Source organism: Oncorhynchus masou, unplaced genomic scaffold, assembly GCF_036934945.1.
Source record: "Oncorhynchus masou masou isolate Uvic2021 unplaced genomic scaffold, UVic_Omas_1.1 unplaced_scaffold_1641, whole genome shotgun sequence".
Classification (NCBI taxonomy): Eukaryota; Metazoa; Chordata; class Actinopteri; order Salmoniformes; family Salmonidae; genus Oncorhynchus; species Oncorhynchus masou.
In genome coordinates, this window is record NW_027006518.1 from 69001 (window position 1) to 75000 (window position 6000).

Consider the following 6000-nt stretch of genomic DNA (forward strand, 5'->3'; position numbering starts at 1 on the left):
TCAGTGGGCTCCCCAGAGTAACACGGCGGGTTGTTGATCCTGGGCTCCGGAGACTCGGAAACCCTGGAAGTGGGCGGTGAATCGAGGTGGAGTTGGTGAACCTGTCTTGTGAGGTCGGAGACTTGGACGGCCAGGGTCTCAACGGCATGTCGAGCAGCAGACAATTCCTCCTCGTGTCTGCCTAGCATCGCTCCCTGGATCTCGACGGCGGAGTGAAAAGGGTCCGGAGCCGCTGGGTCCATTCTTGGTCTGATTCTTCTGTTATGTACTTGAGTGAAGACCCAAAGCGGTTTTAACAGAAAACAGAGTTCTTTAATGAAAAACAGGAATGGCATAAATCCTCTTCCAACGTAGTCAATGGAACAAAAAGAACGTTAGTATAATGCAGGATGCACCTGCCAGGCAGACTCCGACAGGATAGGACAAGGTGGAAGCAAACGGGACGACAGCTTGCTTCTGGCATCGAAAACACAAACAAGAATCAGACACTGAAAGTAGCAGGAACAGAGAGAGAAATAGAGACCTAATCAGAGGGGGAAGAGAGAACAGGTGGGAAAGAGTGAAAGAGCTAGTTAGGGGAGATGTAGAACAGCTGAAGAATGAGAGACAGAGAAGGTAACCTAAAAAGACCAGCAGAGAGAGACAGAGTGAAGAGAAAGGACAGGAACAGACATAACAAGACATGACAAGAATGAGTTAGAGTAATATGAGTTAGAGTACTATGAGTTAGAGTGGTTAGAGTAGAATGAGTTAGAGTAGAATGAGTTAGAGTAGAATGAGTTAGAGTAGTATGAGTTAGAGTGGTTAGAGTAGAATGAGTTAGAGTAATATGAGTTGGAGTAATATGAGTTAGAGTGGTTAGAGTAGTATGAGTTAGAGTGGTTAGAGTAGAATGAGTTAGAGTAATATGAGTTAGAGTGGTTAGAGTAGTATGAGTTAGAGTGGTTAGAGTAGAATGAGTTAGAGTAATATGAGTTAGAGTGGTTAGGATAGTTAGAGTAGCATGAGTTAGGGTAGTTAGAGTAGTATGAATTAAAGTAGTTAGATTAGTATCAGTTAGTAGTATGAGTTAGAATAGTTAGTTATAGTAGTATGAGTTCAAGTAGTTAGAGTGGTATAAGTTAGAGTAGTTAGAGTAGTATAAATTAGAGTAGTTAGAGTAGTTAGAGTAGTCCTGCTGAGAATCTACTTTCAATAAAATCAAATGTTATTTGTTCCATGCGTCGAATACAACAGGTGTAGTAGACCTTACAGTGAAATGCTGAATACAACAGGTGTAGTAGACCTTACAGTGAAATGCTGAATACAACAGGTGTAGTAGACCTTACAGTGAAATGCTGAGTACAACAGGTGTAGCAGACCTCACAGTGAAATGCTGAATACAACAGGTGTACTAGACCTTACAGTGAAATGCTGAATACAACAGGTGTAGTAGACCTCACAGTGAAATGCTGAATACAACAGGTGTAGTAGACCTCACAGTGAAATGCTGAATACAACAGGTGTAGTAGACCTCACAGTGAAATGCTGAATACACCAGGTGTAGTAGACCTTACAGTGAAATGCTGAATACAACAGGTGTAGTAGACATCACAGTGAAATGCTGAATACAACAGGTGTACTAGACCTTACAGTGAAATGCTGAATACAACAGGTGTAGTAGACCTCACAGTGAAATGCTGAATACAACAGGTGTAGTAGACCTCACAGTGAAATGCTGAATACACCAGGTGTAGTAGACCTTACAGTGAAATGCTGAATACAACAGGTGTAGTAGACATCACAGTGAAATGCTGAATACAACAGGTGTACTAGACCTTACAGTGAAATGCTGAATACAACAGGTGTAGTAGACCTCACAGTGAAATGCTGAATACAACAGGTGTAGTAGACCTCACAGTGAAATGCTGAATACAACAGGTGTAGTAGACATCACAGTGAAATGCTGAATACAACAGGTGTACTAGACCTTACAGTGAAATGCTGAATACAACAGGTGTAGTAGACCTCACAGTGAAATGCTGAATACAACAGGTGTAGTAGACATCACAGTGAAATGCTGAATACAACAGGTGTACTAGACCTTACAGTGAAATGCTGAATACAACAGGTGTAGTAGACCTCACAGTGAAATGCTGAATACAACAGGTGTAGTAGACCTCACAGTGAAATGCTGAATACACCAGGTGTAGTAGACCTTACAGTGAAATGCTGAATACAACAGGTGTAGTAGACATCACAGTGAAATGCTGAATACAACAGGTGTACTAGACCTTACAGTGAAATGCTGAATACAACAGGTGTAGTAGACCTCACAGTGAAATGCTGAATACAACAGGTGTAGTAGACCTCACAGTGAAATGCTGAATACAACAGGTGTAGTAGACATCACAGTGAAATGCTGAATACAACAGGTGTACTAGACCTTACAGTGAAATGCTGAATACAACAGGTGTAGTAGACCTCACAGTGAAATGCTGAATACAACAGGTGTAGTAGACCTTACAGTGAAATGCTGAATACAACAGGTGTAGTAGACCTCACAGTGAAATGCTGAATACAACAGGTGTAGTAGACCTTACAGTGAAATGCTGAATACAACAGGTGTGGTAGACCTTACAGTGAAATGCTGAATACAACAGGTGTAGTAGACCTCACAGTGAAATGCTGAATACAACAGGTGTAGTAGACCTTACAGTGAAATGCTGAACACACCAGGTGTAGTAGACCTCACAGTGAAATGCTTACTGACAAGCCCTTGCAGTTTTAAGAAAATACGTGTTTAGGTAGTATTTACTAAAAGAAACGGAAGTAAAAATTTAAATAAATAAATACAACTTTAGAAATCATGAGGGGGGAAACACCCCTAATCGCTGGTCAACCGTGCTCACTACACCACACAGAGTGGTACAAAAGGACTGTTCACTAGAGTCGACTAGCGCTCTGAGCTAAAATGAATAGAACTGTTCACTAGAGTCAACTAGCGCTCTGAGCTAAAATGTATAGTTCTATTCAGTAGAGTCGACGAGCGCTCTGAGCTAAAATGAATAGAACTGTTCACTAGAGTCGACTAGTTGCTTTGAGCTCCAATGAATAGACTTCTCTCCCTATTTCCAGCATAACCATTTGCCTTGTGTTTCTCCAAAAGGGAATTGTGTTAGCTCTATTCATTACATATCTATCTGTTTCACCTTACTGAATACATCCCTCCCTCTCTCTCTCTCTCGCTCTACCCCCGACCCATCTCCCTCCCTCTCTCTCTCTCTCGCTCTACCCCCGACCCATCTCCCTCCCTCTCTCTCTCTCGCTCTACCCCCGACCCATCTCCCTCCCTCCCTCCCTCTCTCTCTCTCTACCCACGACCCATCTCCCTCCCTCTCTCTCTCTCGCTCTACCCCCGACCCATCTCCCTCCCTCTCTCTCTCTCACTCTACCCCCGACCCATCTCCCTCCCTCTCTCTCTCTCGCTCTACCCCCGACCCATCTCCCTCCCTCCCTCTCTCTCTCTCTCTCGCTCTACCCCCGACCCATCTCCCTCTCTCTCTCTGTCTCGCTCTACCCCCGACCCATCTCCCTCCCTCCCTCTCTCTCTCTTGCTCTACCCACGACCCATCTCCCTCCCTCTCACTCTCTCGCTCTACCCCCGACCCATCTCCCTCCCTCTCTCTCTCTCGCTCTACCCCCGACCCATCTCCTCCCTCTCTCTCTCTCGCTCTACCCCGACCCATCTCCCTCCCTCCCTCTCTCTCTCTCTCTCGCTCTACCACCGACCCATCTCCCTCTCTCTCTCTCGCTCTACCCCCGACCCATCTCCCTCCCTCCCTCTCTCTCTCTCTACCCACGACCCATCTCCCTCCCTCTCTCTCTCTCGCTCTACCCCCGACCCATCTCCCTCCCTCCCTCTCTCTCTCTCTCTCGCTCTACCCCCGACCCATCTCCCTCCCTCCCTCTCTCTCTCTCGCTCTACCCATGACCCATCTCCCCCCCTCTCTCTGTCTCGCTCGACCCCGACCCATCTCCCTCCCTCTCTCTCTCTCACTCTACCCCCCGACCCATCTCCCTCCCTCTCTCTCTCTCGCTCTACCCCCGACCCATCTCCCTCCCTCTCTCTCTCTTGCTCTACCCCCGACCCATCTCCCTCCCTCTCTCTCTTGCTCTACCCCCGACCCATCTCCCTCCCTCTCTCTCTCTCGCTCTACCCCCGACCCATCTCCCTCCCTCTCTCTCTCTCTCTCTCGCTCTACCCCCGACCCATCTCCCTCCCTCTCTCTCTCTCTCTCTCTCTCTCTCTCTCTCTCACTCTACCCCCGACCCATCTCCCTCTCTCTCTCTCTCACTCTACCCCCCCGACCCATCTCCCTCCCTCTCTCTCTCGCTCTACCCCCAACCCATCTCCCTCCCTCTCTCTCTCTCGCTCTACCCCCGACCCATCTCCCTCCCTCCCTCTCTCTCGCTACCCCCGACCCATCTCCCTCCCTCCCTCTCTCTCGCGCTACCCCGACCCATCTCCCTCCCTCCCTCTCTCTCGCTCTACCCCCGACCCATCTCCCTCCCTCTCTCTCTCTCGCTCTACCATGGACCCATCTCCCTCCCCTCTCTCTCTCTCGCTTTACCCCCGACCCATCTCCCTCCCCTCTCTCTCTCGCTCTACCCCCGACCCATCTCTCTCTCTCTCTCGCTCTACCCCCGACCCATCTCCCTCCCTCTCTCTCTCGCTCTACCCCGACCCATCTCCCCTCTCTCTCTCTCTCGCTCTACCCCCGACCCATCTCCCTCCTCTCTCTCTCTCGCTCTACCCCCAACCCATCTCCCCTCTCTCTCTCTCTCTCTCTCTCTCTCTCTCTCTCGCTCTACCCCCGACCCATCTCTCTCTCTCTCTCTCTCTCGCTCTACCCCGACCCATCTCCCTCCCTCTCTCTCTCTCGCTCTACCCCCGACCCATCTCTCTCTCTCTCTCGCTCTACCCCCGACCCATCTCCCTCCCTCTCTCTCTCTCGCTCTACCCCCGACCCATCTCACTCCCTCTCTCCCTCTCGCTCTACCCCCGACCCATCTCCCTCCCTCTCTCTCTCTCGCTCTACCCCCGACCCATCTCCCTCTCTCTCTCTCTCTCTCTCGCTCTACCCCCGACCCATCTCCCTCCCTCTCTCTCTCGCTCTACCCCCGACCCATCTCCCTCCCTCTCTCTCTCTCGCTCTACCCCCGACCCATCTCCCTCCCTCCCTGCAGTAACGGAGGAGGTCGCAGCGGGACGTTCTGTGCCATCAGCATCGTGTGTGAGATGTTACAACATCAACGTTCTGTAGACGTTTTCCACGCCGTCAAAACATTGAGGAACAACAAACCCAACATGGTTGACCTACTGGTAGGAAACACATTCTGTAATCATTAACACTACAGCTGACCTACTGGTAGGAAACACATTCTGTAATCATTAACACTACAGCTGACCTACTGGTAGGAAACACATTCTGTAATCATTAACACTACAGCTGACCTACTGGTAGGAAACACATCATGTAATCATTAACACTACAGCTGACCTACTGGTAGGAAACACATTCTGTAATCATTAACACTACAGCTGACCTACTGGTAGGAAACACATTCTGTAATCATTAACACTACAGCTGACCGACTGGTAGGAAACACATTCTGTAATCATTAACACTACAGCTGACCTACTGGTAGGAAACACATTCTGTAATCATTAACACTACAGCTGACCTACTGGTAGGAAACACATTCTGTAATCATTAACACTACAGCTGACCTACTGGTAGGAAACACATTCTGTAATCATTAACACTACAGCTGACCTACTGGTAGGAAACACATTCTGTAATCATTAACACTACAGCTGACCTACTGGTTGGAAACACATTCTGTAATCATTAACACTACAGCTGACCTACTGGTAGGAAACACATTCTGTAATCATTAACACTACAGCTGACCTACTGGTAGGAAACACATTCTGTAATCATTAACACTACAGCT

At 48.5% G+C, this 6000-nt stretch overlaps 1 pseudogene; it reads left to right on the forward strand.

Moving 5' to 3' along the window:
- LOC135531552 (receptor-type tyrosine-protein phosphatase mu-like) overlaps positions 1–6000 on the forward strand; it is a 54891-nt pseudogene that overhangs the window by 48159 nt on the left and 732 nt on the right.